This window comes from Apus apus, chromosome 18 (assembly GCF_020740795.1).
Source record: "Apus apus isolate bApuApu2 chromosome 18, bApuApu2.pri.cur, whole genome shotgun sequence".
Lineage (NCBI taxonomy): Eukaryota > Metazoa > Chordata > Aves > Apodiformes > Apodidae > Apus > Apus apus.
In genome coordinates, this window is record NC_067299.1 from 6,390,921 (window position 1) to 6,404,532 (window position 13,612).

The following is a 13,612-nucleotide window of genomic DNA, read 5'->3' on the forward strand; positions in this document are numbered from 1 at the left end:
TGTCCCCAGTGAGGGAAGGCTGTGTCATTCTAACTGCATCCATTTAGAAAAAAAAATATGTATACTTTGAAGCTTAGATGCATGGAAATTTTCTAGAAGGCAGACAAGTCCCTAACATGGCTGCAACTACTCAATACACTGAAGTGCACATGGTTATTTTTCACTTTCTCAAGGCATAGACAAAACCCTGTGGTTTTTTTTCTCAGCTCAGCTGCTAATGAATAACATTACTTTTTCTTTCCCTCTAATTCCCAACTGCTTCTCTGGGATCAAAGCTACTGTTTGGGGATGTCAGCTGCTGCTACTGCAAGACCCTGGATAACCTGATTCAGGGAACAAGCAAATAAGGGACAGCCATTTATTTCCACTTTACCTCTGAGTGATCATGTGGCCCAACAAGATTAGTTGGGCTGCCTGTGCATATGGTGTGTCAAGGAATCCTGTAGGACATTGATGAGAACTTTTATGTGGTGTCTAATCAGTAATGAGCTCATGCTACAGCTTGGCACTTTCATCGTAAGATCATCTTTCCCAAATGGGTAGGGATATCTAATATCTTCAACCTTCTATGAAATTTGCTTGAAATCAAGAAATACTTGATTAGGGAGTCACACGAGCTGCCTTGATGCACCCAGTATTTTCACAAGGACAGGCAGCACACCATGTGGAACAGAAGTCAGTGTGCCCTGGGCTGTGTCCTGGTGCACAGCCCACCTCTTACCTGTGTGTCTCCTGCACTTACACAGTCAGTGGTTTGGACTGAGAACTGTCTGTGTCATGACTAATGTATCAGAAACCCATCTTAATTAATCCCCCTACACATCACTTTATGAAAAAAACACCCCAAAGTGCAGTAAGTCTGGACTACTAAAAACTAGGCTGAAATTCTTTGACCACATCATAGTAAGGACAATTAACAAGGCTAAATGTCTCCTGTCACAGCCTATTCCCAGCCTTCCATACACTGCTGGACTAAGCAAAATGCCTGTTTGTTTTACTAGCACAAGCTGACCTTCCATGCAGTCAATATCTAAAACACATTGTCTGAGAAGCAGGAGTTCACAGCATTGAATTATGCAATTATAAGAGTGCACCCAAGCGCTCAGCAACGCAGACTGCATCATTCCTGCTGACTGGTTGTGATTTTCAGATACATTGGAACTGGCATGTCTTGAAATGTGAATTCTTTGCAGATGGCTGTATCTGCTCAGCATAGAGCTGTAGGCAAAACTCCACTATGATATTCTGAACAGCTCTCCCTTTGTGTAGCTCTGGGGCATGTGAGACAGGGAAAGATGTGAGCAGAGAGACATTTGCAGCCCCAGTTCTGCTGTCTTCCAGATGGGCCAAGGCTGATCAGTGAAGCTGGGCAAATTTCTGTAACAGCCCTTCTGCCTGGGATAGCCTCCCAGTTCGAAGGGTATGGATGGATCAGGATGTAAACAGTACAAGGAGCATTGGCTGGGCTAAAGTTCCTAGCCTCACAGCACAGGTGAACAGCACACACTATTTTGAAGACACCTAGGACAGCCAACAACTGCTGCAATTCTACATGCACACCACTTTCTATCAAATACAGAACTGAAAAGGACCACGTGGATTCTTTGATAGCTTGAACACCTACACAAAATTATTAGCAAGTCCAACATCCTGATTATTCTTCATGGAAACACTTGAATGCTTGTCATTTTGATGTTTCAGATTTCCTATTTTAAATGTGAATAGTTTAGGGTAAATTGCAGTGTTTATGGTTGGAGAGGAGCTTTTTTGTTTCATGTTTTGGTAAAAGACAATACAACTCAACCGTGCTTTTGAATTTGGAGGAATATGCAAACTTTAGAGCTGCTGCAGAACTACACAATTAATAGGCTGACACTGAAAGGAGGTTCATGGATGGGAGCTGAGGACATTAATTTCAAATAGCTATGACTACAATCTTTTAAAGAAGAAACAACCTGAAGCACTTAGATCTAATATTTTAAGTTCTGACTTCATTTAGCTCAATGAGTATGTGGAGGAACTCCACGAAACCAAGGGAATTATTTTTTGTTATGCTGATTGTAATGGGCAAAATCTGACCTTTTGAAAAGGATTCTGGGAAGCTCAGATGTGGATTGCATCTACTCTTTTCATCCTTGTAATTTTAAATCCTAAGTGCTCTATATGGTCTAAACAGACATCTCAGACAGAGGAAGCATTTTCAGCTCTACTTCATGGGGGAGGCAGACAGATGAGATGATTTGCCCATGGCAATACTTTCTGAAAGAGCCAGGAGCTGAACCAGACTGGTCCAGTCTCAATGTCTCAGCCACAGGGTCATCCTTCTCTTCCTTGAAATGGTTTCCAAAATCATGATGATACTGACTGGAAGCCAGAGCAGTGGAAACAAGCACTCCCAATAAATCACAAGCTACAGTTACGGGCTCTTCCCTTGCGCTGCTTAAAGTTTCCAAATACTTCCTTTATTTCTTCAGGGCATAAGAACATATTCTGACTTGAAGAGGGGACAGATTTACCAAGATTAATCTGTTGGGTTTGAAAGCCATTTTCAATTTTTGTTGAACAGGATTTTCCCATGGGAAAGAAAGCAAGCATGCTTTGTGCCAACACCTCCTTTCCCTGTAACTATTATTTTATTCATAGGGAAGAGGGGGATTGAACTGAGCAAAGAACAACCAGAAAACTGCATTGAATGGTGGCAACATGAGCACCTGAGATGGGAGATTCACCACGTTAATCCGCTGGCTCTTTAGTCCAGCTAACTGACCTATTTGATTCCTGGTGCTTGGCCACTTTCCTCTCATGGCTTAGTGTTTTCCTTTGGGTTATCCCAGTTATAGTGATAAACTCTGTGTGAGGAGGGCTGCTGCAAACTCCTTGCACTAGTGTAATCCAAGTGACCAGAAACTGCAAAAGCTGGCAACTCTCCTGGGGAGTGTTTGGAAATATATTGGCAATAAAAGGAGTTGAGAATGAAAACAAGGAAGGAAGCAGGAGAGGCATGCAGATGGCTGCTGTAGGACTGGTGTCACTCTACTTCAGGCACAAACAAATTCATTCCTGTTTCTTTAGATAGCTTTGCAAAGAGGATGTGCTGGTATTCTTTCCTGACACTGGGGGGTTGTTATCAGTGTGTATGGCAGTAGGCAGCATTTCAGAGAGGCAAAGGTCTCTGTAAACTGGTTGTCATCCCCAAATATAGACAGATCCAACTTTCCAACTGTCTCTTCATGATGATCAAGCTAAGGCTAAAACTTCCCTGTCTTCCCTCAGAAGTCCAAGCTCTCATAAGACATATCACATGGGTGACAGGGAAAAGTTGTATTTTCTTAAGATAATTATTTTCTATGTTTTTTTATAAGTTCTTTCCTTCAGAAGGATCTGCCTCTCCCCTACTAGTATGCTCAGAAAATAGAGTGGCACCAATTTCAGGACCCACAGTCAGAATTCCTGGCTTCTCAGTCAGAAGCTGTGAATCATCTGCTATTTAGTGATAAGCAGGTCACTCAGCCTTGTGGCTTCTGCTCCAAACGTGACCATGAGCTACTTGAGGTCAAGGGGAGTTTCTCCCCTGGTTTGAACTGGACCTACTTACAGCCACACTGAAGATCAGTGCCCTGTGGAAGTACGAAGCTTTCCGTGTCAGCTTTTTCAACTCACTTGTTTCTTCTAATGGAAATAACTTAGAGTGAGGGGTAACAGAGATCACTCCAATGGCAAAAGCTGCGTTTCTTCCACCTGTCTTCCATGAATGGACCAGAGTGAGAAAATGTACAACAACCCCTGATTTAGCAAAATACTTCTGCCTGTGCTGGTTTGTGCTCCTTTCCAAGGCAGCACCTGAAAGCGTGCTTAGGCAAAGCCTGTGCAGTAGCAATTAAAAGCAGATATGAACTTGACTTCAGTGTAAACGTTTCTGTCAACACTGACTGCTGCAGCACTTAAGTATGGACTTTAAATTAACTCTATGCTTATGCTATGTCCTGAATAAAACCACTTTCCTGTGCTGAGACCTCTGTCCTTATTGTGATCAAGTATTCAGGTCTCATCAGGCAATACTCCCCATCAGAAAACAACGGGGACTGCAGGATCAGGTAGTAGCCAGGGCCAGCTGATCACTTCTCAGCTGGCTGAATTCTTCAATTTTGTAGTGAGAGCAGAAGTAAAGGAACACGTGAGCTGCTGGATCAGGTAAAACTAAGCTCAAATATGAGGGAAAGTGGTAAGGGTTTACTTTTTCCTTTCCTGTTCATTTGTCTGCCATGAATGCAAAAGGCTTCCTATTTGGTGCTGTGGGGTGAGAGCCAGATTTTTCAAAACTTTGGCTCAGCTCCTGCCAGCATTCATGTTCTGCTTATTTTGCTTCCCCTGCAAACCATTTCCAGAGATGGTGTTATTGAGAAAGTCAATGATTGGGATAGAAACTGAGGAAGAAGAGTTAGCACAAAACCAAAAGACTGGATTCAGATGCTGACAAGAACTGGCCATGACCATTCTCTCTCCAGACATTAACAGCAAGATTAGAGTGTGCATTTGTGCAGAACTGGGGCAGCTGAGCCCTGCCATGCTAGCAGCTACTGACAGAAACAGGGTAGTGAGACAGGCTGTGCTTTCTAGCACTTTCTGTCTAAGGAGATCTTTCTAAAATCAGAGCAATGTCACCCATTCCATGTACCTGCATGAGCCTCAGGATCAGGCTAGCTCTTCTCTGCTGGGAAGCAGGCAAAGATCAGGACTGCAGCATGCCCACACCAGACCAAAGCTGTAGAATGCTGCTCAGGAGTAAAAGCTTGACCACTAAAAAATGATAATCAGTTCAGTGGTGGATTTCTAAATCACCATGTTATGTATGTGCCCTGATTCAGTAAGACACAGAAGTGTGTCTCCAAGCCTGACTTCAGCACGACAACCCTGGCTGAGTCAGGACCAGTATCAGGAGCTATAACATAACATAACACTGTGTGTCTCAGTTTTACAGCCTGGGATTTCAGATTGTCTAGACCATATCCATCCTGCCCCCCCCAGAACGTACCATAGCACTGAAGCAGGACCATGAAACACTTAAAATGATCAACCAGATACACACCTGACTAACAATGTCTCCTACTGCCTGTTGTAGGAAAAGGTTAGTAAAAGGAGCAGGACAAAAAGCTCAAAGGTTTTTTAACAACAAAGGGATAAAAACCCAGCTTTTTTGGTGTATAGTTTAAAATTGCCTCTACTTGTCTGAAACAATCTATTCTACAACATTTACACCAACTACCATGACTACATGTTTAGGAATATCAGACATTACAGCAACAGAACCAAAATGGAGATAATTTCTGCCATGGTATGCTTTCAAAATGAGAAACTTAAGTCAAATGTTAATGTAAAAAATAAGCTCACTGGATTTAATACAGACTTCTACTGTGTTTGAGTAGACTGCAGAATATGTGGTTCACTGTCTTCTGTAGCATCACCAGGAAAATATTTATCTGCATATACATTTGTGCTTGGTGAGTAGTTCTGGGCAGCAACTATCTCCTGTGTAAGAAGTTAAGTATATGCATGAAGCCCTGGCAATTTACACTGATTGAGACAAATGTTTCCATATAAAGCAAGTTTTGCATCCTGTGGCACAGAAAGTTTAGGCTATCTTATTATTTCTTGCACTCATGCTAATGCATGTTATTAGCTGGTTAGTTCATGGATGCACTGAATAGCTAAAATATGGTATGACTGCCATAATCCACAGCCTGAACAGTATGCAGAGTTCAAACAAGGATATGGAGAGTACCTGCCCTTAAAGGGGACTTTCAAAAGGAGAAGAAAAAAAAAGGTTATCAGAAGAAAAACTAAGGTTCTCAGAAACAGCTTAAAGGTATTTTAAGGACATCTCTTCTTAATTCTCTTTCACCTGAAAAAACTCCTGTTTGACCAAAATGGTTTACTATTTATAGACACACTATCAAAGACTCCTGGTACAAAGGTCTAGAGACCATCCACATGCTAAGGGGAAGGGAGTATCATTCTGTGAAATATGAGCAGTACCTGATGGGCATCTCTTCATGCTACCACAGTCAAGGCAACAAAAAACCTGCAACTCCCAAGGGCTCACAAATCAAGACACAAACCTCCTTTATGTCAATAATTTGTCCTCACAGACTGTTAGTCCATCACAGAATAAAAAAAGGCAGTTCTTTTCTTTGCCTTCTGCTTCTTCCTGCTGCTTTTGTTTTCATTTTAGTCTGAGCTGCCCTCTCTCTCCAGGCTTTGTTTTAAAAAAACATAATGGACCAGGGGATGCTCTGTCACAGTTTCTCTGTGCCCTTCAATATTTTCCTCTTAAACTTTAATCTCAATGCATTGGCTACCTTGAGACCTGACCCAGTTTTTCACTAAAACCCTTGTTCCCCAGGGACTGTCACTGACTTGAACAGAGCCCTGCACACAGTTGATACTGCAGCTTTGGCTCTCTGTCTGCCACACAGAATGAAAGGAAGGGGTTAAGATTTTTAGCTAGTACTGAAAAATAGTGTGCCACTGTGAGCCAGATTTAAAACCAGAATGAATAATCTATAGATCTCCCTTTGCCTCTTCTCTTCAAAATCCCACTGTCTTTAACTTATATTACATTGTTATAAAGAATTCTAATTAAGAATAGTTAAGTAGTGTAATGAAATTTGCTAGACCAGAAACTAAGATCCTTCTTTAAAATCTGTTTCTCTAGCAAACAACTTAGGGCTACAGTAATCACTGTGAACAAAGAAAAAAATGCCAGACCCTAATCAGCACACAGCAGGGATGGGTCATGAACACATTTATCTTTCTTCTCACAAGCCTCCCCTGGATAAAGGAAATGCCCTAATACTCAAGGCATCTTGGACACCAGATGGCTGATTATTAGACATTTTATGAAGAGGAAGGAAGTAAAGAGAAACAGCCTGAATTTTCATGGTACTGTAGGGACAGGGGAAAGGAAGGCGGAATGAGGACCTAATCCAAGACTCACTGACTGGGAAGACACTGATTTCAAAGGACTTTGAATCGGAAGGAACAAAAGATCTGTGTTTGCTTTCCCTTCTGCAGATTAATTCTCAAATCATCAAACAGCCAGAATGATTGACAGGTGAACAAAATGGCCTTTCTATTATCATCACTGTAATGACTTACAGCTGAGACAGTTCTTTGCAGGCTACAGGTTTGAGTTTTTAAATATTCATAATAATAGAGCAAATTTCCTTTAGACTATCTGCAGGCTTTTCATAGACCTGGTCTCTAAAAGCCTGACTCAGTAGAGCAGGAGCAGCCTGTGAGATCAGTAGGAACACCAGAAGCACAGGCAGTTGCTTGCAGAATTCCAGCACCTATGAAGGAACTCAGCAGGCAATGCCAATCAGATGCATTTGGGCTGATCCTCCACTAACAGTTTGGCCCAGCCTGTTTTAAAGTGTCTCACCTTTATACAGAGAGCTGTGAAAGACAACTCCTTCCATTTTTATCTACTGCGGGGTTCTTGCAGCTCTTCTAAGACAGAGATGTTAGTCTATCCAGGCCCTCCTCAGAGATGACTACATAACTGAGAGCTACAGGGCATGTGCATAAGAATGCTTAAGGGAGTGAAACTTCATGGGTGTTTCTCAAGTGGAAGATGGCAATAGCTCTTCCCAGAACCCACCATGCACAGTGGAGGGACACAGCTACCTCAGATGTGCAGATGAATCTTGGGAAGAACGCGGATATTAGATCTAGTGGTCTCTGTGGCCTTGCTCCACCCATGGAAAGGGATGTGGATTATCCAGCAGACCTTGCTGATCCCAGGACAGCCTTCTCACTAGGTATGTGATGAGAGACGTAATTAATTGCTTGAGGAATGTATGTGGCCACCCCACTTCTGAGGGTGGCCACACACATTCTGCACATGCAGATGTGGAAGAAGGGTTGCAGAACTGGAAGTGAGGCCTCCCACTCCACAGTATGAGAACTGGTGGTAAAATCTCCCTCCACGCAGAAGAGGCTGCATAAGGAAAAGTTTGGTTTGTTTTTTTTCACTTTTGCCAGCAACACTGGCATGGAGTCAGAGTTTTGCTTACAGGACTACGACACACAGGGGTGTGAGGAGTTTTCTCTCATTTTGTTAATCAACATAACTACACTGCCCAAACCCTGAGGGCAGGACAAGCCTTACACAGGGTGTGCACAGCAGCATCTGGACTCTTGTCCTTTTTATAGGCCTGTCACATCAAATGAATCCAAGAGCACAGGGTATAATGTGGACAGAAGATTAACCCGTCCAACTCCTTTCCCTTTACTTAAAACAACAAGAAGAAAGGGCTTGGGGGAATGAAGCTAATAGCCATGTGGGATAACAGCTCTGAAAAATATAATGAGAGACCTTGGGCCTTTTTCCACAGAGATGAAAGAGGGGCTGTTGTGATGCAGTTCAGCAGCAGGCTAATGACAGAGGCAGCAGCAAAACCAACTAAAACCTTCAGCCATGCTTCAGACTCAGGGCTGTAATCTCCTTATGCAATACACTTGACAAAGCTCTCCTGTGGAACATGAGCCTGCTTTTTCCACCACAATATATACCCCCCTCCTCACCAGACTGCGGGTTACTGCACTCTGTTTATTTATTTATTATGTTATACTCTTCAACATTTAACTAACTTAAGCTGGTTATTTTGCTGCAGATAAAACAAATATGAGGGAGGTCTGCTAGCAGGGATGGGTATGGCTACCTGAGGGGAAGAGCAGCAGCTCACCTGCTGCAGTGTGTTGAGAGGTAAAGCCGCTTAATTATTTTTTATTACTCCTGTGTTGTTTTGTTAACTAAATATTTGTCTTTTTCTCCTCACACACATCAATGCCAATATACAAATTGCACAAGGGGATTATGCCAGCATGAGTCAATCTTGGGTGTGTTTATCCTCGGAGAGACATAAGCCTCTGTTTCTAGAGGCGGGTGTTTCTTATCCTTGTTAGACCTATGAATAACTTTCGCCAACAAAATTTGTCACTTTTTACTGTTGGCTTGTCTGCTGCTAGAACAAACCCTGCAGGCTGGCAGGGCTCCAAGTGGGGTGGGGGCTAACTCCTCTGTGACTAGCATTATTTAGTATTTACATTACAGCAAAGCTTAGAGGCTTCTAGCTGAGATTCAGGCATTGCTGTGCAAGCAGAGAGTAAAAGACACTTCCTGCCCCAAACAGTTTATAATCTAAACAGAAGAGACCGGTGATAAATAGCAGAGAAAAGGCAGTGTTATTGCAACATAGTTAATGCTACAGCAAGCCTACAAAACCCATGAGATTTTTCTAAAAATAAATGTTAAGGTTTTTATTTGGTTTATAGACCACTAAAATTTGTATATTCAAGCTTTCTTAAAACTAGAGAGTTTTTGGTTGCTCTAAAAGCTGCAATTCTCAGTTACTCACACGACCCCAGGAGGTAAGATGAACCATCTTGCAAAATGAACACTCCAGTGATCTTCCCTTCAGTCCCACTTTGAAGTTCCTTTCTGCTGACCTGTCTACAGAAAACATGCAGTGTAACCACACAGCTGGTTTTTTGTGTCCTCCATTTCTGGAGCAAGAGAAAATTATTTTTAAGAGCAACAGTAATGTTTCATTTTCAAGTCTCTTCCTCCATTATTCTCAGCCTACTGTTCATTTCCCTGTACCTGTCCAGGTCTCACTGGCATATACTACTGTCAAACCTGTGGATTTGGTGTTCCATCCCTTGCTTTTGACCTTGCCATTGGAACCATCAGAAGACTCCTATTAAATTTCTGGGTTCTGTGATGACAGGTGATACAGAAGAAGGAAAAAAAAAAGCAGACAGAAGGGAGTGGGTGTTTCACCTGCCCAAGGTGGCCTCTGCTGTAATTTCTGTATGAGGCTCACCAAAGTGCAGCTAAGCAGGGAAAAGCTTGTGGAAGGAATGGACCCATGCTAAAAGTTTTCTTAAAGGTGCAGGCCAAATTTTAAATCGGTAGGAAATGGTTTGGCTCAGTTGCAGGCAATGCAGGCACTTAAACTGAGGAAAAGGGTGAGGGTTTGTCCCATGACCACCATCTCACCATTTTCACTTTCTCTGTATATCCTAAAAAGAATAACCAGTGGCATGCCTAAAAATAGGACCTCAGTTTCTCAACTTCACAGCAGACAGGCATGCCAGAGCTACTGTGCATTATTGTGCTGCGCTGCAGCGCGAAAGGAATCCTCTTACTCTCTGTGTGGGAGGAAGCCTTTGAGGGGAAAATCATGGATAATAAAGGCCTCTTTTATCTGAAACACCTAACACTTCAGCTCTTCAAATCCCAACACCGCATTTTCTTAAAACAGGTTTCTATTACGTGTTAAACACATCGAATACAGTAATTCAGTCTCATCATCTAAATGCAGTGTTGTGATAGCTGAATGAAATTGGGGCGAGCCAGCTAAAAAGGTAATCAGAGCGTCTCATAAAAGCAGCATGTGAAATGCATCAGTGCTTTTCTTCCTTCAGGAAAAAAAAACAAAGGTCTTTCCTTTTCTCCAGCGAGCTTATGTTACTGAGCTGAAGGCCCTTGATACGGTCTACAACGCAGGACTTCCTAGAGGTGATTAGTGAGGTTAGGACTTCATTGTGGTATTTAGTAAAGGAAAATTCTTGTTCCAGAGAACTTGGTCTGTGAGGCAAGAGACATGGGGACAGGGGGTGGGGGGACAGTGGGGAAGAGAAATCCTTTCAGTGGCTAAACCGAGGATTTAACACTTTCCTCTGATCCAGCTTAGGCATCCCACATTTTATTTTTTATTTAAAATGTATTGGTTTTCAATATGCAAAAAAGGCCACTGTCCACTTCACACAGGAATGAAGCACACAATGTGTTTGTGGTTTCCCCGATTCAGGAAAAAAGTGGTTGCTTTCTCCTACAGAATGCAGCTCTTACGTTGGCCACACACACCCTGTACAGCAAAGAAAAAGTCCTATCAAGTACATTAATAAATGTATAGTGGATGGCACAAAAAATGTTACCTCCCTGAATCTCTAGGCAAAACAGCTTATTCAGTTTGCTCACATGATCCTACTAGCATTGCCCAGACACTGTATTTCTCTTTTCAAACCTCTGCTAAAGCTGTGGTTTTATCCCCCTTCTCTTACAGACAGAGAGCTGGGATTCCAGACAACTTGAAGTAACAAGATTGCACACGAAGTTTGTGGTGAAACAACCACCTGAATTTAGTTGCAAATCAATACAGTTTTCATCCAATTTTGTTTCTTTGTTTTCAAGGTAAAGACTGAAAAAAATCACAACAGGATCAACATGGTAGAATTTTAAGTTGTCTGTACAAGATGCAAGATGCTGGTAAATGCTGCTCACTAGGCACAAATGCCAATGAAATTGGAATATTTTTTTTCCCTCCCACCCTGAGCTCCATTCTCCAATATACATTCTCAATCCAGATTTCCTATGAAACACAGCATGTTTAAGGAATTAAATAAAGACCCTGACATAGATGTGTGTGACAGTTTAACAGAATCTGTGTTCCATCCTAAGAACAGTGTGTGGGGGGATGCTCTGTCACGGCTGGTTGTGTGGATCTGGAAAAAGAGATCCACTCCCTGTGAAATCCTGCTGGCCTCATCCATGAAATCACAAAAATTACACTCCCTCCCCACCCGCCTCCTCACAAACGTCTGCTCCTGGTACCTCAGCACCACATCTGTGCAGTGGTCACCCAGGATGACGCAGGTTGCAGCCCTGTGGGACACCCAAGGTTGCAGCCCTGTGCTAACACCCCTCTGGGTACGTTCTGGCATAAGACAATGGCTCCCCTGTGGCTCAGGGTGTGCAGCTCTGCCTCTTCTCTCAGCCTTGCCATGGGAGTCACAGCAGCTAGCTGGGAGGAGAGCAGATCACTTGTGTGAAATCTGCTTCCACCGAGGAGCACTCTGAGACTCCCCATTTCTCCAGTGAATGTGACAGCCTCAGGAACAGGCAGGCCAGGGAGCACTGCTGAGCAGGGACATGAACGCATGGCATGCGTGGAGTGTTTAGTCAGCACATTTTTCCACGCAGGCCTGCAGGGCAGTCTTGTGTGCTGGGACTGGAATGCTGCCCACTTATGGTAGCCAGTTAATGAGGCCGGCACTCCCAACGCTGTACACAAACACTTGCAGAGAATGCCAAGTATCTCATGATGCACAGCCCACAATTTTCCTAGTTCGCTTCCTTTGCAACGCACTCGGTTTCTTGTCTATTAGCAAATGGATGTTCTTGGGAGGGCATACAGAGAATGTCTACAAGAATAACACTGCTGGCAGAAGTATTTCCCAGTTCCACCATCACCTGTATTCGAGGTGTCAGTCTGCCAGAGGTCTACAATCTAAAACTTCCAGTTCTAAACTTCCAGCACTCCTAAGAGGAAAGGGGGTAGATAATAATTTTTCACAAGGTCACAAATAGGGTGGAAATAAGCAAAGTGAGTTTCCCAAAACTACAGGACTCATCAGATGGCAAACTAATTAAACCCTAATCCAGTAGAGCCCTTAGTGCGTATGAAATTTACAGCATGTGAATAATGACAATGAAATTAAATACTTAACCTGACCCACATTCTTAAGACATTTTCTAAACAGCATATGCCACACTACTTGATGCAAACACACACAAACTAATGTGGATACCAGTATGCATCTAACCATGAGCAAAACAGCTCAGTGTCAGCTCATTTGCCCTGCTCCACTGCCTCATGTCCTATATTCATATTGTTTTCCTCTTTTTCTTTTTTTTTTTTTTTTTTGCATGAAGCTCTCTTCTGTTGCCACATGTGGCTCAGATGTCATTTCAGCTTTTAAAACCTGGTGTCAATCTACTCCAAATGAAGGAGGCTACCTTCTTCTGTTAGCAGGATGCAACCAAATGGCCTTTCTAGATCCCTCATGCCAGATGGAACAGTCCTTCTAACAGCTGGGAGAGGCACGATTCCTGCACTGGCATCTCAGTTCTGTGGGAGTCCATCAGTTAGGACATGCAACCAAACACACCCGTCACGCAGCTCCCTGTGCCATTTTTCTAGAGTTTCCACTGCAAAAGCTGAAACCACAGTGGTTCCATGAGGCTGTAATAAATTCCCTCCTACTCACGATATGAATGAACCCACACAACTGTTGCGCTCAAGTGTTTATATTCACTGAAAGATGTTTATAACGATGCCCACTTCACGGACTAGACCTGCACTTATTCTTTGCTAAGAAAATGTTTATGTCAAATAAAATACGTACCTGATCAATTTACAGAACATTTGGGAAAGGCTATTTTAGCAAAACCCTCTGGGGCCTTTGTGACTTGTGTGCAACTTGTGCCAGAGCAACGGTGGAGACATCACCAGTGTCAGCTCATGCCACGCAACAGACCCCAGCCCCAACAGCTCCAGCTGTGCCACGGCTGCTTCTCTGGGACTGAACACATGCAATGCCACTGCGATGCTGCTTTTAACCTCCAGACCTTCAGGTCCTTGTGGCATTTAGTGTCTGCAGACAGGCAGCCGGGCTTGTCTCGTTGTGCTGTGCCCTGCGCTCCTTGCAGCACCAAGAGGCGAGAGGGGCTTGACCGGACCCCTCGAGGCCCTCACACCTCCGG